The following is a 23,809-nucleotide window of genomic DNA, read 5'->3' as shown; positions in this document are numbered from 1 at the left end:
AACAGATTGAAAAGGTAATCAAAAAACTCTCAACAAAAATACCCTGGCTCAGACGGGTTCGCTGCAGAGTTCTGCCAAACTTTCAGAGAAGAGTTCATACCACTACTACTAAAGGTATTTCAGAACGTAGAAAAGGATGTAATACTCCCAAACTCATCCTATGAAGCCAGCATATCCCTGATACCAAAACCAGGTAAAGACATGACAACAAAAGGAAATTACAGACCTATATCCTTCGTGAACATAGATGCAAAAATCCTCAACAAAATTCCAGCCAATAGAAGTCAACAACATATCAAAAAAAAAAAAAAAAAAAAAAATCACCATGACCAAGTCGGATTCATACCAGGTATGCAGGAATTTTTTTTTTTTTTTTTTTTATGCAGGAATGGTTCAACATTACAAAAACAATTAATGTAATCCATCACATAAATAAAACAAAAGAGAAGAATCACATAATTTTATCAATTGATGCAAAAAAGGCATTTGACAAAGTTCAACACCCGTTCTTTGATAAAAACTCTCAGCAAAATAAGAATAGAAGGAAAATTCCTCAACGTAATAAAGGGCTTTTATACAAAGCCAATAGCCAACATAATCCTAAATGGAGAGAGCCTGAAAGCATTCCCCTTGAGATTGGGGAGCAGATGAGGATGGTCTTTATCACTGCTCTTATTCAACATTGTGCTGGAGGTCCTAGCCAAAGCAATTAGGCTAGATAAAGAAACCAAGGGCATCCAGATTGGCAAGGAAGAAATAAAAGTATCTCTATTTGCAGAAGACGTGATCTTATACAGAGAAAACCCTTAAAAACCCTCAAAAAAACTACTGAAACTAATAGAAGAGTTCAGCATAGCATCAGGATACAAGATAAATATACAAAAATCAGTTGGATTCCTCTACACCAACAAAAAGAGCATCTAAGAGGAAATCCACAAATCAGTACCATTTACAGTAGCTCCCAAGAAGATAAAGTACTTAGGAATAAATCTTACCAGAGACGGAAAAGACTTATGCAAAGAAACCTCTACAAAACACTTCTGCAAAAAACCAAGAGCCCTACACAAGTAGAAAAATATACCTTGCTCATGGATAGGAAGGCTTAACATTATAAAAATGTCTACTCTACCAAAAGGATCTATAGATTTAATGCAATTCCAATCCAAATTCCAATGACATTTTTAAATGGGATGGAGAAACAAATCACCAACTTCATACGGATAAGTAAAGCATTACTGAAAAAGGAGTACAAAATGGGAGGCCTCACTCTACGTGATTTTAGAATCTCTTATACTGCCACAGTAGTCAAAACAGCTTGGTACTGGTACAATAACAGATACATAGACCAATGGAACAGAATTGAGAATCCAAACATAAATCCATCCACATATGAGCAGATGATATTTAACAAAATGAAACAAGACCCACACCTCACTCCACGCACAAAAACAAACTCAAAATTGATCAAAGACCTAAATATAAAATCTAAAACAATAAAGACCATGGAAGAAAAAATAGGGACAACATTAGGAACCCTAATACATGGCATAAACAGTATACAAAACATTACTAACAATGTAGAAGAAAACCAGATAACTGGGAGTTCCTAAAAATCAAACACCTATGCTCATCCAAAGACTTCACCAAAAGAATAAAAAGATTACCGATAGATTGGGAAAAAATTTTTAGGTATGACATTACCGATCAGCTCCTGATCTCTAAAATCCACATGATACTGCAAAAACTCAACTACAAAAAGACAAAACCCAATTAAAAAATGGGCAAAAGGTATGAACAGACACTTCACTAAAGAAGACATTCAGGTAGCTAACAGATACATGAGGAAATGCTCACGATCATTAGCCACTAGAGAAATGCAAATCAAAACTACCATGAGATTTCATCTCACTCGCACGAGGCTGGCATTAATCCAAAAAACACAAAGTAATAATTGTTGGAGAGGCTGTAGAGACATTGGAACACTTAAACACTGCTGGTGGGAATGTCAAATGGTACAACCATTTTGGAAATTGATTTGGTGCTTCCTTAAAAAGCTAGAAATAGAGCTACCACTCTTCGGAATATATTCTACAGAAATAAGAGCCTTTACACAAACAAATATATGCACACCGACGTTCACTGCAGCACTATTTACAATAGCAAAAAGCTGGAAGCAACCAAGGTGCCCATCAACACATGAATGGATAAATAAATTTAGGTATATTCACACAATGGAATACTATGCATCGATACAGAACAGTGATGAATCTGTGAAACATTTAATAGCGTGGAGGAATGTGGAAGGCATTATGCTGAGTGAAATTAGTCAGTTGCAAATGGACAAATATTGTATAAGACCACTATTACAAGAACTCAAGAAATAGCTTAAACAGAAAGGAAAATATTCTTTGATGGTTACGAGAGAGGAGAGAGAGGAAGGGTGGGAGAGGGGTATTCACTAATTAAATAGATAAGATGCGCTTTTGGTGATGGAAAAGACAACACACAATATATGTGAGGTCAGCACAACTTGACTAAACCAAAAGCAAAGAAGTTTCGTGAATAAACTGAATGTTTCGAAGACCAGTGTAGCAGGGTCAGGGTTTTGCGGACCATCTAAGTCACTTGGCCTAATAAAATGTATTAAGAAAACATTCTGTATCCCACTTTGGAGAGGGGTGTCTGGGATCTTAAAAGCTAGCAAACGGCAATCTAAGATGCATCAATTGGTCTCAACAAACCTGGATCAAAGGAGAATGACGAACACCAAGAGACAGAAAGGGCCACATAAAGCAGAGACTGCATTAGCTTGAGACCAGAAGAACTAGATGGTGCCTGGCTACAACTGATGACTGCCCTGACAGGAAACACAGCAGAGAACCACTGAGGGAACAGGAGAGCAGTGGGATGCAGACCCCAAATTCTCGTGAAAAGTCCAGAATTAATGGTCTGGCTGGAACCAGAAGGACCCCGGTGGCGATGGCCCCCAGGCCTTCTGTTGGCCCAGCACAGGAACCATTCCCAGAGCCAACTCTTCAGACAGGAATTGGACTGGACAATGAGTTGGAGAGGGATGCTGGTGAGGAAAGAGCTTCTTGGATCAGGCGGACACTTGAGACTATATTGGCATCTCTTTCCTGGAGGGGAGATGAAAGATTAGAGGGGGTTAGAAGCTGGTGAAATGGACACGAAAAGAGAGAGTGGTAGGAGGGAGTGGGCTGTCTCATTAGAGGGAGATCAACTGGGAGTAGGTAGCAAGGTGTATTTGTGTGAGAGGCTGACTTGACTTTAAGCTTTCACATAAAGCACAATAAAAATTAAAAAAAAAAGTGGACACCGGTAGTATCACAGAATCTTTTTCCAACCTCCCTGAAGGATAGTGGTGAATGGAAAAGCTCCCAGTGAGCAGAACTTCAAGCAGTGCACCTGGTTGTTCACTTTGCTTGGAAGGATACTGTTGCTCTTAGGTGTGCTCCAGTCGGTTTTGAGTCCTAGAGACCCTATGCACAACATAACAAAACATCTCCCAGTCTTGCGCCAATCTTACAATCATTGTTAGGCTTGAGCCCATTGTTGCAGCCACTGTGTCAATCCACCTTCTTGAGGGTCTTCCTCTTTTCTGCTGACCTTGTACTTTACCAAGTATGATGTCCATCTCCAGGGATTGATCCCTTCTGACAACATGTCCAAAGTATGTAAGATGCAGTCTCACCATCTTTGCGTCTAAGGAGCATTCTAGTTGTACTTCTTCCAAGACAGATTTGTTACTTTTGGCAGCCCATGGTATATTCAATATTCTTCACCAACACCACAACTGAAGGCATCAATTCTTCTTCAGTCTTCCTTATTCATTGTCCAGCCTTCACGTTCATACGATAAGGTCGAAAATACCATAGTTTGGGTCAGGTGCACCTTAGTCTTCAAGGTGATGTCTTTGCTTTCCAACACTTTAAAGAGGTCCTTTGCAGCAGATTTGCCTAATGCAATCCATCTCTTGATTTCTTGACTGCTGCTCCATGGCTGTTGATTCTGGATCCAAGTAAAATGAAATCTTTGAGAAAAAAAACTCTGGTGGCATAGTGGTTATGTGCTATGGCTTCTAACTAAAAGGTCAGCAGTTCAAATCCACCAGGTGCTCCTTGGAGTCTCTACTGGGCAGTTCTACTTTGCTTAGAAGGAGAAATGTCCAAATGTGCAATTTGTGTAAAGATGCACAGGCTGTTGCTAATGTTTTGGCTGGATAGTCAGGGCCTTGGAAGGAACAGGATTGGAAAATTGGAGACAAGGATTTATGGGGAAGAGTTATGTGGATAGACATCTATGAATTGGCCAAAGAAGTGAAGGTGTTTGTGTCTCATGTGAAGCCTCGCTAAACAATGACCTTGGCAGAGGAGGATTTTAACAATGAAGTGGGTAGGATTATGTGTGCTCTGGAAACCACTCATCATCTTTCTCTAGCTACTCCCATCATTCCTGAATGGGCTCAAGAACAAAATGGCCATGGTGGCAGGGATGGAGGTTATGCATGGGCCCAGCATCATGCACTCCCACTCACCAAGGCTGACTGGGCTACAGGCACTGCTGAGTGCCCAATCTGCCAGCAGCAGAGACCAAAACTGAGTCCTCAATATGGCACCATTACTCAAGGTGGTCAGCCACCAAGCTGGTGGCAAAGTTGATTACATTGGACCACTTCCGTCATGGAAAAGGCAGCATTTGGTTCTTACTTGAATAGACATTTACTCTGGATATGGATAAGTTTTCCTTGCAAGAAATGCTTCTGCCAAAACTACCATCTGTGGACTTATAAAATGCCTTATCCACTGTCATGGCATCCCACATAGCATTGCTTCAGATCAAGGGACTCACTTCACAGCAAATGAAGTGCAGCAGTTTGCCCGTCCTCATGGAATTCATTGGTCTTACCATGTTTCCCATCATCCTGAAGCAGCTGGCTTGATAGAACAATGGAATTGCCTTCTAAAGACACAATTACAGCATCAGCTAGGTGACAATGTCTTGCAGGGTTGGGGCAATGTTCTCCAGGAGGCTGTATATACTCTAAACCAGCATCCAATATATGGTGCTGTTCCACTCAAAGCCAGGATTCATGGGCCCAGGAATCATGCAGTAGAAATGAGACTAGCACCACTCACTATTAACCCTAGTGACCCTCACGAAAGATTTTTGCTTCTTGTCCCCAGGACCTTATTTTCTGCAGGTTTATAGGTCTTAGTTTCAAAGAGACGAATGCTTCCATCTGGAGACAAATCACTGATTTCATTGATCTGGAAGCTAGGAATGTCACTTTGCCACTCTGGGCTCCTTGTACCTCTGGATCAACAGGCAAAGAAGGCAGTTACCATAACGGCTGGTGTGATTGATCCTGATTACCAAGAGGAAATTGGTTTGATATTACATAATGGAGGTAAAGAAGAGTAAGTTTGGAATGTAGGAGGTTCCTTAGAGCATTTTTTAGTACTACCTTTCCCTGTTATTAAAGTCAATGGAAAACTACAGCAACCCAATACAACATGACTACTAATGGCCCAGACCCTTCAGGAATGAAGTTTTGGGTCACCCCACCACGCAAAGAACCATGACAAAGCTGAGGTGCTTGCTGAGGGCAAAGGGAATACAGAATCGGTGGTGGAAGAAAGCAGTTCTAAATACCAGTTATGGCAACATGGTAAGTTGCAGAAACGAGGACCGTAACTGTTATGAATATTTCTGCTTCGTATGTGTGCACCAAATATTTTTGTTTCCTTCACTTGTAAAATATAAGATGTAAACAGGGCCAGTGTTTTTTCTGTTGTATGTGCATTTATTGTCTCATGTTAGGCGCAAGTATGACTTTATAATTATCTTTATTCAGAGATTATATGGTTTAAGGAGATGGGCACAGGTGCCAGGCTGACAAGGGGTGAACTGTGATGCTTAAAATTGTGTGTCAACTTGGCTGGGCCATGATTCTCAGTGTTTTCACCATTGTGTGATGTTGTAGTCGCTTCCTCGTTGAGATTTGATATGTGATCAGGTATCCCCATGATGGATCTGCTGTGAGTAGCCAATCAGTTCAAGCGGATTTTCTTTGGATGTGTGACCTGCATTGAATGTGAGAGGATATTCTGGCAGGCTTGGGGGTTTTTGCTTGTTTTAGATCCTGCAGCTGGTTCCTGTTCATGTGATCTCTGGTTCTTGGCACTAAAGCTAGCAGCTTACCTGCAGTTTTGTCTGCCTATCTTGGGATTTGTCTGTCTTGACAGCCTGGGAGAAAGAGCCCTGCTCCTCAACCTGCTAATCTTGGGTTCACCAGCCTATGTGGCTATGAGAATCAGGAAAAGCCTATATCCAGACATGCAGACTTGGGATATTACAGCCTTTACAACCATGTGAACCATTTCTTTGATATAAATCTCTCTCTCTGTCTATGTATATATACATGCTTTGCTGATTTTGCTTCTTGAGGGAACTCAGCCTAAGACAAGTAGATATAGGAGCCTTGGGGAGCAGTGCTTAAAGCACTCAGCCACTGACCAAAGTGTCAGCCATTTGAACCCAATAGCTGTTCCTTGAGAGAAAGATGTGGCAGTCTGCTTCTCTAAAGATCACAACCTTGGAAACCGTATGGTGCAGTTCTACTCTGAGCGGGAATACCCTCAACAGTAGTGGCCAAATACGTGTATTCGGACTGAACTGTATATTTGAGCATCCCCTGGGCAGAATACACTATCTAGATTTCAGAGAGGAGGATAGAATAAATAAGGGCCTTGATTTTGACCTTAAATCTAATCCACAACCTCTAATCTATTTTAACCTGGGAGAACTAACTGATCTTAAATTCAAGTTAGTATATTAAAGCTTATAATTTGATCTGCATTTAGCAAACTCTCTCAGAGGGGAAGAGCATTAACTTTCACTTCCAACATTTGAGAACCTAAACAGAAAATATACAGCCTTCCTAAAAATTTCTGTTTCAAAGAAAGTAACGAGGCACAATGAGAACTGTGTAGAGAAGAGTATTTTGGATCCCTGTAATGTGTCCCCAATATAGAGTGGTGAGAACTAAAGATAACAAGAACACTAAGAGAGCAACGGAATACTCCAAGGGTCTTCTCTTAGTGGAAGGCCCCATAATTCACTCAGTTGTTCATGTTAAAAACCCGGGACGTCATCATTGATGCCTTCTGTTACCCTCTGTGTCTGATCAACTATGTTCTTTTGATCCCACATCACAACCGCTTTTCAATTTTGTGTACTTCTATCTCCCCAGCCCAACTTACCATCTAACTTCTAAGAAATATTTCCCTTAGTTTCCCAGTGTTGTACCGTGTCCACTCTTGGCCCTGTATGGATAATTCATTCCCACTCTGTATCCAGAGTCATTGCTTTAAAAAGGAAAGAGACAAGAGTGTTAAAATTTAGTGCTGCAAGTCTACCCGATTCACAGTGATCTTATTGGGCAAAGTAGAACTGCCCCACAGGGTTTCCAATGTTGTGATCTTAAGGATTACAGGGAGCAGCTGGTGGGTTTAAACTGTCAACCTTTTGGTTAGCAGGCGAGTACTGAACTTCTGTGCCACCATTTCTCCTGACAATAGTGTTACCCTCTTTAATCTTCCACTGGCATTTCTTTGCTCTTAGTATAAAGTTAAAAATTTTAGCGTTGTTGAGAGGAGAACCTCTGCTGCCTAGCCCACATCTATTACCCTAAACTTACCTTGAATCTCTCTCTTTCTTGTTTTCAAAGCCTCAAATTTATTTGACTCATTTCAATTCTTCCAAATCAGCAAACTTTTTCCTATATCAAGGCATTTCTACACGTTGAACTTTTTGCTAGGAATGTTCTGCCCCTTTACCAGCTGCCCTGCAACAAAAACTGACCTCAGCAACTGGTCCTTCGCATTCACCGGTGGTATTGCATACACTTTGCCTTCTCTCAGACACAACTCCACACCTCTCCAACTTCTCACAAATGGCTTACTCAATGTATGATATTGTCCGTGCTTTAAGAAATCTCTGTTATTTCTCTTATGCTGTAGAAGCCAAAATTGTTGTATATGAAATTTTTCTCTCAAATGCAAAGGAATCTCTACATTCTTTTCTCGGATGTACGTTCACAGGGTTTAGGAATTGTGTGCCCTCTCTTATTAAATACCCTTGGTAGTCTTTTTCTATATTTAATTTTTTTCCATTAAGACCCTGAACTTTGTTGAGGACAACGATATTATATCCAAATAATGCTTCCAAGTGGCTCTATGTTCTTGCTATATTTCTGTCCCCTACATGTCTGTCAGTTTGTTGTACTGTAGAGGCTTGAGTATTGCTACGGTGCTGGAAGCTATGCCACCAGTATTCAAATACAAGCAGGGTCACCCATGTTGGGCAGGTTTCAGCTGAGCTTCCAGACTAAATAGACTAGGAAGAAGGACCCAGTGGCCCACTTCTGAAAAGAATTAGCCAGAGAAAATCTTATGAATTCTAGCAGAACATTGTCTGATATAGTGCTAGAAGATGAGGCCCTGATGTTGGTAGAAACTCAATAGACAACTGTGGAAGAGCTACCTCTTCAAAGTAGAGTCAGCCTTAATGACATGCTTTCATCGTCAAAAAGGACATTTCAAGATGTATCCAGAAGTACAATGTTGTCAGTTATAGGATAATATCCATATGCCTACAGGGAAAACTAGTTAATATGACTATTATTCAAGTTTACACACCAACAACTAATGCCGAAGATGAAGAAACTGAAGATTTTTACCAACTTCTGCAGTCTGAAATTGATGGAACATGCAACCAGGATGCATTGATAATTACTGGTGATTTGGATACAAAAGTTGGAAACAAAGAAGGATCTGCAGTTGGATAATATGGCCTTGGTGATAGAAATGACACCAGAAATTGCATGATGGAATTATGCAAGACCAACGACTTCTTCATTGCTAATAAATGTTATACCAACGTAAACAGTGACTATACACTTGGATCACACAAGATGGAATACATAGGAATCAAATCTACTACATCTGTGGAAAGAGATGATGGAAAAACTCAACATCATCTGTCAGAACAAGGCCAGGGGCCGACAGTGGAACAGACCATCAATTGCTCATATACGAGTTCAAGTTGAAACTGAAGATAATTAGAAAAATTCCATGAGATTTTGTGTCCCTCATATGATTGTGGGGCCCTGGTGGCATAGTGGTTAAGGACTCAGCTGTTAATCAAAAGGGTTGACAGTTCAGATCCACTAGCTGCTTCTTGGAAACCCTATAGGGGAGTAGTACTGTCTGTTGTGAAATTTGCTGAGCAAGCAGTGGCTGCCATGCATATAGTGCTTTATACATAATAATGGTTGTTACTGTGGATATCAGTGGTTGAGCAGTTTCTGTGTGCCATACTCTGCTCCAAGATTTTTAATCAAGCAGAGGAATTTAGTGGTGTTTTGAATCCATTTTAAAAGCATTCTTTCTACAATTTCACATATTTCCTTATATATGGAGAGAACTGTTTCACCATTTTGTACACTCTTTTTTTTTTTGTTTTACCCTTAGTCAAGGCAGGCAGCATACTGAGTAACAGTGTTGCATTATAACCATGGGTGTGAGGAGCTTCCAGGTAATTTTTTTCAACTTGTCAGCATTATTTATTGGTAACAATGAGATTGGTGATTTGCAGTTTCCCTTCATGAGACTCCTAGAACTCTCAGACATGGGAGCTGGCTGTGTAGTCAGAACTATATCTATATGGGCAACCAGGTATAAAAAACCCTGGCCAACAATGTGCTCTGTTGAGTTCCTAAGAGAAATAAAATATGCATCACAGAGAGAAAGGGAGGGCAATCGGAACTCATACCTGACATTTCTGGACCCCTTGCTGTCAGGCAGCCTGGTATGATTATCCTTGCTTTAACTCTAGGGCTAGATTGTATCCTTTTCCTACAATAAACCATAGATTTGTGAGCATTTTCGTATTGGGTTCTGTGAGTTTTTCTTTGAAATCAAGCCTTGTCTAACTGCCACAAGGAGCCTGAGTGATGCAAGCTGTTTGTAATCGGCTGCTAACGCAAAGGTTGCTGGTTTGAACGCATCCAGCAGCACCACAGAAGGAAGCCCTGAAGACCTGCTTTTGTAAAGATTATAGCTGAGAAAATCCTACACTGCTCAGTTCTCCTCTGTAGCACATGGGGTAGCCACGAGTCACTAATGGAATTATCTATAAAATAAAAGGATGGTTTTGAGAAAAGGAATGGAAATAAACTTGATATTGGTGTGGTTGCTGAGCTACCTTTGGTATAAAACGGAAATGACAGTACCTTGACGTCAGCAGCTAGCAAGAGGAATGCATACAAAAAAAACAAACTCGTTGCCTCTGCGTTAATTCCGGCTCATAGCGACCCTACAGGATAGAGTAGAACGGCCCCATGCAGTTTCCAAGGAGCACCCGGTGGATTAGAACTGCTGACTTTTTTTTTTTGGTTAGCAGCCTTAGCTCTTAACCACTATGCCATCAGGGTTTAAGCAGCTAACAAAAGGAATTCATAGGGAACTGCAAACAAATGGCAGTTCCTGCTTTCAGCCCTGAGAAAAACCAAAGGTGCGCTCAGATTCTCCTTCAGCTGAGCTTTGCTCTCCCTGGCTGACAGATGGAGCTCCAGCCAGAGGAACCCAGGCAGCTTTTCCATAAATTGTTTACCCCTGTTGGCGGTATTGCATTTAAAAAATAATTCAGTTGGGGTACACCAACAATGGAGGGCAGGACCATCAAGGTAAGGGGTTAATCAAGGAGCCATGGTGGCACTGTGGTCAAGAGCTTACTGCTAACTGAAAGGTCATCTGTCGGAACCAACCAGCCCCTCTGGGCGAGAAAGATGTGGCAGTTGGCTTCCTTAAAGATTAGCCTTGGAAACCCTAGAGGACCATTCTACTCTGTCCTATAGAATTGCTGTGAGTCAGAGTTGACAACGACCAGTTTTGGAAGGGGTTAATCAATGAAGAATTTGCAGTCATTTTGTAGACCATTACAAGCAACTGCATGATGAAATCTTACTAAAATAGATCCTGAGAACTTCATAATCCTGCGGAGAGGAACGTTTGGGATTACCCTGGAGCCTTAACTGGCTGCTGCATTTTTGGGAATGTTTCACAAAGAAGCCCCTAGGTGACCAGAATCAATTAAGGAAGGGGTTCACCACCATACATAGCCAGAGAAGGGTAAACGCCTTGCTCCTGTTTTGTGATATAGATGGTCAATGTTGACTGAAGCCACAGAAATCCACCCAATGAAGACTGGCTTCGTAAGACAGAAACAAGCTCCCAAATGGATGCCCATCACCCAGGTTATGACTGATCTGTGAATAATTGTTCTTTCTTATTGTGAAAAGAGAGAAAAACACAAATTGGTTGTCTCTTGATAACAGATAAGTACTGCCAGTTTAGGAGCCCTGGTGCTGCAGTGGTTAACAGCTCAGCTGCTAATCAAAAGGTCAGCAGTTCAAATCTACCTGCCATTCATTTGAAACCATATGGGGCAGTCCTACTCTGTCCTACAGGGTCGCTATTATTCGGAGTCAACTTGACGGCAACGGATTTGGATTCCTGGTTAGCTTTTGTTTGTGTGTTCTGTTTAGATGTTTGGACCGTTGAAGGGAGATTTGAAATTTAGATTCATATCTATCATTGTGGACTTTGTATTTAAGGGAAAAGTGGCAAAATGAATATTTTTTAAAACATATTTAGCCAAATATACCTACCCTCACTTATTGACTGTATCATTATATGAGATTTATAATTTATGAAAGTTGTAAAAAATCTACTATTCAGCTATTAAGCACATTAACAAGGAGTCCAGGCAAGAAGGGGAGAAGGAAGAGGGTGAAGTTTTTGAGAGGGAGTAAAGCCACACTGACCACCGCTGATTTGGTGCTTCTTATTCCTGAGGTAGGCAGAGGAGCCAGGCTACCTGTGGCAATTATGGGGCTGGCTGGAGGCTTTCAGAAGACAGCAGCAGCTGGGTCATGAGGAGGTGGCAGGAGCCAGGGTTGTAGAAGTCAGGGGCAGGAGGCCCCTCTGCAACTTCTGGAGCCTCTGCTGGACCCATGTAGACAGGCCTCATCTGTCTGCAAACCAGGGAGCAGGCCGCTGCAGGGGTCTGTCTCTGGGGCCAGTGGAGTGGCAAGATGGAGAGGTGAGGGGGATGGTCCTTGTGAAGGCCTGGAGCTCAGCCAACTGATGTTGAGCCCCTGCTGCTCTGGAAGTGGTGGGCAACTGGCAACCACCACCCCTACCTCGCCCAACCCTGGGCTTCACAGCAGAGGGGAAGGCATGTTGGCAAAGGTGGGCTTTCTGCACCACATGCATCCAATGATGGGCTGTGGGGTCCTATGAGCAGTGAGAAGGGGCGGGGTGGGGATACTGGTGTTAAAGACAGGGCGTGGGCTGAACTCTCACATAACACCAATTTTAACACAATTCACTGTTCTTTGGAACGTAACCATGTCCATAAATAAGGGAACAGTGTGAACATTTTGTTTTGAAGCAAATTATCCATAGAGTCCCTGAGACTTATAACAGGGGCCTTGTCTCCATACAGTAACAAGTAAAATGCATGTGATGAAACATAAAAAAAAAAAAACCACTGTCATTGAGTTGATTCCTACTCATGGTAACCTGGTGTGTTACATAGTAGAATTGCTCCACGGGGTTTTCTCACAGACGGGCAGGTCTTTCTCTTGCGGAGCCACTACGTGGGTTTGAACCGCCAGCTTTTCAGTTAGCAGCTGAGTGATTAATCACTCCACCTGGCATAAAAGTGTCTTAACACCATGATAAATCAGTGAGCTCCTTTTGGCAGTTAAGAGGTACAAGGAAAAGCTGTCTCTTTTGCTTCATTGTTCTCTACTGAATCCTTCTGCCTAGTTTGCTGGAAAATGCCTATGACTTTTTGGTCAGACTTTCCTGTTCTTGTTAGGTGCTGTGGAGACAGTTCTAACTCATACTGACCCTATGTGACAGAGCAGAACTGCCTCATAGATATTTCTTGCCTGTAACCTTTACAAAGGCAGATTACCAGGTCTTCCTCCTGTGGAGTTGTAAGTGACAGGGTTAAACTGTTTACCTCCTCCAGCCACCTCCCTGGACCTGGAAATTCCTGATAAGACATTTCTGTGTAATGACACAAAGTCCTCTTAGCTGCTTCTCTACTCAAGGTTGCTTCACTACTCACCAACTACTCCCCCACCCCAATTCAGACATGAGCAATAAGCCACAAAGCTCCTCTTAGATAAACTTCATGTGTCATACCCCACAGTGTCATATTGTACCTCCATACATGTTAATTATTTCCTGAAATAGCCTGCCTAGTCCCAGAAACTTCATGAATTATGCATAAGTTCCCTGCCCTGAACCCTATAACTACCCCCATTTCTCAACCTTGCGGAGCTTGATTTGAGACCTAGTCTCCAAGCTCCTTGCTTGATCAGCTTGCAATAAAGTCCATGTTCTCAAAGGTCTGGCATCTCTCAATTGATTTGATGGTTTGCATCAGGCAGGACCCGTTCCCATTGAGTTACAAATCCTGGTAACCCAGACAGGACCTTTATTCTGCTTCAAACTTAGGATACTGAGCTGCTGGGAGCATCTCTGGACACTGCGCATGACCACCTCCCCTCAGTGTGCACTGGCTAATTTCTCCAGGAGGTGACGGTGGAACAGACCTTCACGGTGAGACCACTGGCTGGACTCATGTTGACTTGCTTTTGTTGAGGTTAAGAAATGGACTCTGGGTAAGAATCCTAATCTGGTGAGTACTGTACAAATGGTGTCACAAGTACCTAAGGGCTTCTAAGGGGGTAAGTGACTTAGGAGCCAGTGGAGAGCCCAAGAGAACTGCTGTTTCTGTCAGAATCTTGGTGGTTGGCGGTTATACTTCTCTGGTGATAAGACACCCCCAGTGCACCTTTGTCACTGTGATTCTAGTACTCCTGGTTTGTCTGCTTTTGACCGAGACTCAGGTACAGGGAAGGCACAGCATATACTAACGTGCAGCCCCCCTACGATGCATCCTAACTAATTGGGTTTTTTAATGACCCTATTAAAAAAAAAAAGATAGAATGAAATTTTTCTACAGTGTTTCATGGCCACGATATTAATTGCCTGATGGGGAATGGTAGCTTCAAATTTTTTTCAAAAATTAGAATGCTATTCTCCAGTTAATTTGTTTTGCACCCGGGAAAGCATATAGGATGAAAAAAGTATGCAGATAACTTTATGTCCTTGTATAACAACAAAAAAAAAACATTCAAAAGCAATGTAGAACTATGGTTCAAACTGAGGTATAGTGACCAAATGAGGTAAAGAGGGGTCTTTGATTCCCCCGGGAAAGAAGATTTTTCCCCTCTTCCTCCACTATCAGGCCCACCATTCTATCTGCCTGAACCATCTGGGCCAGCTGAGCCAACCTTAGGAAGTGGTGTGACTTTTGGATGGGGGACTTCCCTACCTGAAACAGGGCAACAGGAAAAGGGTGTCCACTAAGACAAGTTCCTCCTGGGCAGGAGGAAAATAGAACTCCAGGATTAGTCTGGTTACACACTCCATTCTCTTCATCTGATTTGTTCGACTGGGAAAACAATCTCCCTCCTTATCAAGAGGACCCAAATCAAATGGCAGCTCTTTTTACTCCCATCTTTGCCACCCATCGCCCTATCTGGGCTGATTGTCAGGCACTCTTAAATTTTCTTTTGTGCCCGGAGGAGCAGAGATTAGTCTTAGGGAGAGTCAGGAATAAAGCAGAACATCTCCATCAGCCCAACAAGTCTATTCAACCAGCTCCTGATTTAGCAATACCTTCTTCTAAGCCTACCTGGGACCCTAACAATCCTCTGGAACATGGCAGGCTCAACCATTTTTGGACTTTGCCTGTTGTAGGGTTCAAAGGAGGCACTCCAAAACACAAAAAAAATTTAAATAAGATCTATGAGGTCCATCAAAGACTGACTGAGGATCCGTCTAGGTTCCTTGATTTTTTTTTTTTGCTGCATTCTGACAATATACAGATGTAGACCCAGAAAAACCAGAGAATACAAAAATGACAAAGGTGGTATTTACACAAAAATTGTCTAAACTTTTAAGAATCCACTGGAACTCATACTCAGCCTGGAGACCACAGTCAAGTAGAAAAGTTGAAAAGATAAATCAAACCCAAAAAACCAAATTGCCAAAATCTGTCAGGAAACAAAAATAATCTGGCCCCAAGCTTTGCCCTTAGCCGTTTTGTGAGTTTGGGTCATCCCTAGAAGTGGGCTCTAATTGAACCCTTTCGAAATTATGTATGGAAAACTATTTTCTAAAAATTACTTGCTTTCAAGCAATACTCAGGTTTCTGTCACCAAGGAGCTCGCTCTTGGGAAATGTTTGTTGTCTCTGTCCGGTGTCCTATCTTCTGTTCACTTGCAGGCTCTCAGCCTTCAGAAATAATCTGTTGATGCCCAGCTTCACCCAGTCTAGCCTGGTGACCAAGTTCTGCTGAAAACCTGGAAAGTGGAACCCCTTAATCTCCAGTGGACTAGAACATATGCTGTTCGTCTAGACCCCACTCGGCAGCTAAACTCAAAAACATCAAAGCTTGGGTCAATCACACTCACCTCAAACCTGCACTATCCTGGGAAGATCCTCTACAACAAGAACAACCTCAACAAAACAGCTGGAACTATAAGCCTGTGCAGGACTTAAAATATCTGTTTAAAAAGAAAAACAGAACTACTGTTTAACCTGTGCCCTCCAATCAGGAGGCCCTCCATCATGATTGTGCCCTTAATGTTTACATTGCCTTTACTGTCTTGGCATCATTGTGTGCTTCCTTCTCTTTTTACAGCAGCTAAAAACTCCGTCTGATTGGTGGTCTTAGATACCTTCCCTGTTTCCCAGTTTCCACTGGCTCTGGCTCCTTGTTACTCTGCTGATAATTCTTTACTAATCTGTTTTTGCCCTGCCTCTTAAACTGTCTTACCAGCTTCATTCAAAATCGCCTAGCAGCTGTGAGTCTGATGATGCTTCAGATGACTGACGGCATTTCTCTTAACTCCACAAACCCGAGATCCTACAGTGCACGTGCTTACACTGGCCAGCAAATTCAAAAGTTCCGGGTGTCTGGACCACCACCTACATAAAGATCTATCTTCAATTTGAAGATCCTGAAAACCAGAGGAGGGAACGTAACCGACAGGGTTAAACTGTTCCCACTCCTCACCCTACCCCTAGACCTGTGAGTGCCCGATATGACATTTCTGTGTAACACCACAAAGTCCTCTTAACTGCTCCTCTGCTCAAAGCAGCTCACTACTCACCAACTGACCCCCTGCATTCGGACATATGTAATAAGCCTGAAAGCTAGCCTTAGATAAACTTCATGTGTCATACCCTCTGTTGTCTTATGGAACCCCCACTGCACCCCCATACATGTTAATTATTTCCTGAAATTTCCTGCCTAGCCTCAGAAACATCGTGAATTATGCACAAATTCCCAATCCCAAATCCATAACTACCCTAAAATTCCCCAACTTCTGGGAACTTGATTTGAGACTTCGTCTCTGAGCTCCTTGCTTGAGCAGCTTGCAATAAAGTCCACTTTCTCTTTCCCGAAGTAAACAGGAGGGACACTAGTAGATTGAATGACTGAAACCCAGCCAAAGCCCAGCTGAAACAAAAATAGGAGAAGATTGGTTTGTACAGGAATTACGTGCAATCATGCAACTGAAAACCTGCATCCTATAGTTTCAAACCCTTTTACTCCCCTAAGCTCCCTGTCTCCAGACACTGCCTAGTTGACTGTCCTAGACCTGAAGGATGCCTTCCTCTGCATTCCTTTAGCTCCTGAATCTCAGAAAATACATGCATTTGAGTGGGAGAAACACTATTTGGGGGATAAAAACAACATTGCTGGACTGTTCTCCCTTGGGGTTTCAAAAATAGCCCCACCCTGTTAGGAACAGCCCTGGCAGAACATCTCCAGGGTCTACAGATAGTCCAGGGTCTCCTTCTTCAATACATAGATGGCCTCCTTGTTGCCAGTCCTACCAAAGACGACTCAGATGAAAATACAATTCTAACTGAACTTTCTAGCCCAGGCCAGTATTGAGTGTCTGCTGCCAAGACTCAGATCTTACAACCAAAGGTAACTTACCTTGTTATTGTTGTTAGGTGCCGTCGAGTCAGTTCTGACTCATAGCGACCGAATGCACAACAGAACAAAACACTGTCCGTTCCTGCAACATCCTTACAATCGTTGTTATGCTTGAGCTCTTTGTTGCAGCCACTGCGTCAATCCACCTTGTTGAGGGTCTTCCTCTTTTCCTTTGACCCTGTACCCTGCCAAGCATGATGTCCTTCTCCAGGGACTGATCCCTCCTCATAACATGTCTTAAGTATGTAAGACGCAGTCTCGCCATCCTTGCCTCTAAGGAGCATTCTGGCCGCACTTCTTCCGAGACAGATTTGTTCGTTTTTTTGGCAGTCCACGGTATATTCAATATTCTTCGCCAACACCACAACTCAAAAGCGTCAACTCTTGTTCGGTCTTCCTTATTCATTGTCCAGCTTTCACATGCATATGATGTGATTGAAAGTACCATGGCTTAGGTCAGGCGCACCTTAGTCTTCAGGGTGACATCTTTGCTCTTCGACACTTTGAAGAGGTCCTTTGCAGCAGATTTACCCAATGTAACGCATCTTTTGATTTCTTGACTACTGCTTCCATGGTTGTTGATTGTGGATCCAAGTAAAATGAAATCCTTGACAACTTCAATCTTTTCTCCGTTTATCCTGATGTTGCTCATTGGTCCAGTTGTGAGGATTTTTGTTTTCTTTATGTTGAGGTGTAATCTATACTGAAGGCTGTGGTCTTTGATCTTCATTAGTAAATGCTTCAAGTCCTCGTCACTTTCAGCAAGGAAGGTTGTGTCATCTGCATAATGCAGGTTGTTAATGAGTCTTCCTCCAGTCCTGATGCTCCGTTCTTCATATAGTCCAGCTTCTCGTATTATTTGTTTATTCAGCATACAGATTAAACTTACCCAGGTTCCTTTTTTTTTAGGTTCCAGATTTTTCAAGGTCAACGGGCCTTGGTGCTGAAGCACTAGGAAAAGATCCTCCAGATCTCCACCTCGACCAGCCAGAGACAACCTCCAAACTTTCTAGGTATGGCTGGTTTTTGCAGGATTTAAATCACGAACTTCAGATTAGTAACAAAGCCTCTCTACGAAGCCACTTGAGGAAAGGGCTCTAGCCCTTTCAAATGGACAGACAGGCATCAGCAATCCTTCTTGAAAATCAAGGAAAACCTTGCCTCTGCCCCAGCACACAGACTCCTGGACCTGAGAAATCCCACGAAATGGGGGGAGTTGCAGCAGAGGTCTTAACTGAACAACTTGGTCCTTGAAAAAGATCAGTAGCATATTTTCTAACCTTCTTCACCCAGTGCCTCAGGGATGACTGGCCTGTCTTAGGGGAGTAGCAGTGACTTGCCTCCTTTAACTGAAGCTGTAAAGTTTACCTTAAGTCAGCCTGTGCCCTGGCTTGTGCCTGATCCAGTTCTCACCATACTGGAGCAGAATGCACCCTCTGGCTAACAGCAGGCTGAATGGCCTGCAACCAAGCCCAGCTCCTGGACCATCCAGAGGCCACGTTCAAAGTAACTTTACTCTGAACCCAGCCAGCCTGTTACCAACAAACTCTGCAGGTGAACCGGCTCATGACTGCCTCCAAACCATTGAAGAAGTATATTCCATTCGCCAGACTTGTCTGAGCAGCCTATTTCAAATACAGAACTTAACCTTCTATATCTTCCAAAAATAGCCCCAAAATTACACTATTAGAAATCTCAAACAAATAGTGGAATGGAAAGCAACAATAGGTTTTCATAAATGGCCCTTGTAAAACAGAGAAAACACCAGACACTACAAAACATCTCCTTAATGAAATCATTCCCAGGTTCAGCTTGCGTATAACGATGGAAAGTGACAACAGGTCTCACTTCACCTCACAAATTACAAAAAAAAAAGTCTCTAAACTTTAAGAACCAACTGGAACTTACACTCAGTCTTGGGACCACAGTCAAGCGAAAAAGTTGAAAAGAAATCACACCCAAAAAAAACCAAATTGCCAAAATCTGTCAAGAAACGAAAATAACATGCTCTAAGCTTTTTCCGTAGCCATCTTACGAGTATGGGTCCCCCCTCCCCAGAAGTGATCTCAAATTGAGCCCTTTGAAAATTCTGTATGGAAAACTATTTCTTAAAAATTACTTGCCTTCAACCAATACTCCAGTTTCTGTCACCAGGGAGCTTGCTCTCCAAAAATATTTGTTGTCTCTGTCTGATTTCCTATCTTCTGTTCACAGGCATGTTCTCAGCCTTCAGAAATAATCTGTTGATGCCCACCTTCACCCACTTGTCTGGTGGCCAAGTTCTGCTGAAAATCCGGAAAGTGGAGCCCCTTGAACCCCAGTGAACTGGACCGTACACTGTTGTTCTAGCCCTCCCCTTGGCAGCTAAACTCAAAAACATCAAGCTTGTGTGCATCACACTCGCCTCAAACCTGCACCATCTCCAGAAGATCCTTTGCAACAAGAAAAACCTCAACAAAACAACTAGACCTACGAGCCTGTGCAAGACTTAAAATATTTGTTCAAAAAGAAAAACAGAGCTAATGTCTAACCTATGCCACTCCAACTGGGAGACCCTCCCTCTGGATTGTTCTCTTAATGTTTACATCGCCTTTACTGTCTTGGCAATCATTGTGTGCTTCCTTCTCTTTTTACAGCAGCTAAAAACTCCATCCGATTTGTGTTCTTAGATACATTCCCTGTTTTCCAGTTCCCACTGGCTCTGGCTCCTTGTCACTCCACTTATAATTTTTTTACTAATCTACCTGTTTTTGCTCTGCCTGTTATACTGTCTTACCGGGTTCATTCAAAATCGCCTAGCAGCTGTGAACATCATGATGCTTCAGGTGACTGACTGCATTCCCCTTAACTCAACAAACCTCAGATCATACAGTGTACATGATTACACTGGTCAGCAAGTTCAAAAGTTCCAAGGGTATGGGCCAGCACCTACATAACGATCTATCTTCAAGATTGAAAACCCTGAAAACCAGAGGAGAGAATGTAACAGACAGGGTTAAACTGTTCCCGCTCCTCCCATCACCCCACCCCCAGACCTGTGAGTTCCTGATAAGACATTTCTGTGTAACACCAAGACATCCTCTTAACTGCTTCTCTGCTTGAGGCAGCTTAGCTACTCACCAACTGACCCCCTGCATTTGGACATAAGCAATAAGCCTCAAAGGTGGCCTTAGATAAATTTCATGTGTCATACTCCTCAGCCGTCATATTGCAGCTCCACTGCTCCCCCATACATGTTGATTAATTCCTGAAATTGCCTGCCTAGCCCCAGAAACTTCATGAATTATGCAGAAGTTCCCTATCCCAAACCCATAACTACCCGAAAACCCCCAACCTCCAGGAGCTTGATTTGAGGTTTAGTCTCTGAGCTCCTTGCTTGAATGGCCTGCAATACAGTCCACTTTCTCTTTCCCAAATACCTGGTGCCTCTCAATTGACTTGAGCAGTCACACCGAGAAGGACCCATTCCCATCAGTTCACAAATTCTGGTGACCAAAATGGGACCTTTATTTTGCTTCTAACATAGGCTTCCTGGTTCCTGGGAGCACCTCTGGCCACTGGGTATGACCACCTCCCCTCAGGGCACAGCAGCTATTTTCTTCAGGAGGTGACAGCAGAAAGGACCTTCACAGCCAGGGCTGCACTGGGAACCATGGTGACCTGCATTTTTTAAGACTGAGAAATGAACGTCTAGGTAAGGATCTTAATCTGGTAAGTGCTGTCACAAGCACAGAAGAGCTTCTGAGGGGATGAGTGCCTTAGGAGCCAGGGGCAAGCCCAAGAGAACTGTTGCGAGGGGAATAAACAAAGTGATCTTAGAAGTGCCTTATCTTCTATCCCGGCTCAAAGAAGAAGAGGACTGAGCTATGACCATTATGAAAACTATAGTTATAGTTACGTGGGCTCAAGAGCAACTAAAACTGCCATAGATTAAAATATTGCCTGATCTCATCCTGGCCCCTGTTCTTTTAGGGACTCAGCAGTTAGAGCTTTGGGCACAGCAGAGGACCCCCAAAACCCAGTGCAGTAGAGGACAAGTGGAGAAATTTTCGCCTCCAATCCCCAATTTTCCCAAAATAATCACCAAAGTCCATGTTCTTGGACCTCCCAATGGCAAGCCTCCATCATAATGCCTTGAAAATATATGTCTTAGAATACATTAGGTTTATTCTAGGACAGTGATTTTCTTCAGTCTCAAAAATGTCTAGTATACTATGTGATGGAAGTAAAATTCACTACAGCCTATATGACTCTGGTGAACCTGAGCCCATTCTGTGACCCCATCCCATATCTTTGAGCTTGCTGCCAAGTTTTCTATGAGACTGTTCTTGCCTGGAGGTAAGAGCCCCATATGTTTCCCACTGAAAGCATACAGACGTTCTTTTTTGCTGCACTATTCAATACAAGTTGTCACTAGCATACAGGAAACAGTTTATATTTAAAGTAGTAATAAAAAAATCAGTTCTTCAATCATGCTAGCTGCACAATTCCTCAATACCTACATGTGGCTACTGTATTGGGTAACAAAGATATAGTGAAGTTCTATTATCTTAGAGGGTTCTATTAGATAGTCCTGCTTTAATGTTCTGGTGTCAAGGTGGATGTTCTGAATAATAAGCTCTAAAGCATAATGAAAGAGAAACATTGTCAATGGCCTAGATATTCCCTAAAACTTCCCTCTTGCTTTCAGGAGATTTTTGCAACAAAGATTGTGGCACTCCCACATTTGACCTCTAACTTCAAACCACTCTTGTAATGTTGGGTTGAGTGAAGACTTAGCAAACCCTTGCGGATTAGAAACATCTTCTCCCTAGAATCCCACTTTCCTCCCCATGCCTCTCCCATGTCTGTTTTTCCCTGGAAAGAATAAAAGGAGGGTGGTTTTCTTAACCAATACAAATAACTAATGATAATAACTAGGACTCAAGAGTATATCCTCAACCCTACAGAAGCATTAGTGTTCGGGTATGGTAGCAGGAATGATGGGATATGAGTCCTCACACAAACAGCCTTTTGACTGGATTTTTTCAAGTGATAATGTCTGACAGATGTGTTCAAACAATAAACCCATGACAAGGAGACCATCAAGTTTTTATAACATTGTTAGCTTCTTTGTCATTGAAGATCTAAATGTGAAGGCCAGTTACCACCAAAAGGGCATCACGAAGAGGAAGAATTTTTCTAGACTAGCTTCCTAGAAATTGTCTAGGGTATATTACAACAATCTGAAGGCATGCAGTGATTTGGGCCACAGTGTTGGAGAATGTGTCCTGGGGAGGGATATGGAAGATACAGCCTCAACTCTTAACTACCAAATAGCTCCTCTCGATCTCAGTGTCCAACTCTGCAAAGCAGCAAGATGGCCCTTGAAGAGTTCTTTCTACGTTTCATTTGGTTATATAAGGATGAGAGTTATAGTTCTCATATTCTCCAAAGCTAAGTGCCTTTTTTCTGTGATGATTCATAGAGACCCAGAGATGAGAAACTACCCAGAAAAGACGGAAAAAGTCAGGTTAGTTTGTATGTGCAGACGTAGCAACAATACTAGTCTCATGGTGTTTAAGGAAAACTACTGTGGGGAAAGCCCTGGTGAACCAAGGAACAATGATGAAAGTGCCATCTGAACACATATGTCCTTCTACTCATTTAATTCTGTGCCGTCAAGTCGATTCCGACTCATAGGGACCCTGTAGGACAGAGTAGAACTGCCCCATAGAGTTTCCAAGGAGCTCGTATAGCATTCAGAAAAGTGAGTGCAAAGGAATGCATGATCACCACTCCATCCCAGTAAACAAAATTAGGATATTAAAAGCCAGGAAAGAATTGTTTTTTAAGTGAGAGAAGATTGTTTTGAAATCAGCAGTTATCTAGAGAAGGACATGAGAACAATAGTATGGGAAAAGAAAAGAAAGGGAGCAGCTAACAAATATGGGAAGACAGAATCAGATCTCAAGCTGGTAGCTCCACGGCCTAGGGTATACTGATAAGGACAAGGATGAATGGCAAAAGACTTTAAGGCTGTTTTCAGAAAAATGGAAAAAATTCCTACTGCTCTCAAAGTATGCATGACCTAGTAGGCTTGGAGCAGCCAATAACAGAAAATTGTTTGACAATGGAAAAATTGGATAAAACAGTGAGAAAAAAGTTGCCGTTCTAGTGGTCCCAGAATTAAGTAATTTAGGTAGCCCATTTTATAAGAAATATCATTTAATAAATAAATGATGTTTCTTAAAAAATGGGCTAGATGCCTCCTCATGTGTGAGCTGTGCTTAGTGACTTGCTTCCAGAGAGTAGACTAGGAACAGAGGAGGGAGAGAAGTAACTTTACGGTGGAGAAAACTGGCAAATACTATGTTGGCCAGGTGGTCAAATTTAACTTCACCGGTAAGAACTCATGTTGATAGCATGCACAGTTGATTGATGAATTGATGAGAATTGCATTTCACCTTTGTATTCTTACAGCCAAAACCCCATCATCTTAATCTAAACATGAGAAAAACATCTGATAAACCCACCTTGAAAGACAGTACAGGTAGTCTCTGGGTTGTGAAAGAGATCCATTCCTGAGTGTGTCTTTAAGAATTTGGACGTAAGTTGGAATAGGTGCTTAAGGTTCTCTTTTAGTCTT

The 23,809-nt window shown here is 42.3% G+C and overlaps 1 protein-coding gene and 1 long non-coding RNA gene across 2 annotated transcripts in view; both read right to left on the bottom strand.

Moving 5' to 3' along the window:
* Positions 1 to 20,228, bottom strand: part of LOC135231634 (uncharacterized) — a 43,132-nt gene extending 22,904 nt beyond the window's left edge. Inside the window, exon 1 of the long non-coding RNA XR_010322430.1 lies at positions 19,305 to 20,228. This is a non-coding gene — a long non-coding RNA (uncharacterized LOC135231634). The remainder of the gene's footprint in view (positions 1 to 19,304) is intronic.
* The window catches only part of LOC111753191 (membrane-spanning 4-domains subfamily A member 4A-like), a 262,670-nt gene that overhangs the window by 28,832 nt on the left and 210,029 nt on the right, over positions 1 to 23,809 (bottom strand). The window lies entirely within an intron of this gene.

Source organism: Loxodonta africana, chromosome 7 (assembly GCF_030014295.1).
Source record: "Loxodonta africana isolate mLoxAfr1 chromosome 7, mLoxAfr1.hap2, whole genome shotgun sequence".
Taxonomy (NCBI): Eukaryota; Metazoa; Chordata; class Mammalia; order Proboscidea; family Elephantidae; genus Loxodonta; species Loxodonta africana.
The sequence above is the reverse complement of the archived record's forward strand: the minus strand, read 5'-3'. Positions and strand labels throughout refer to the sequence as shown.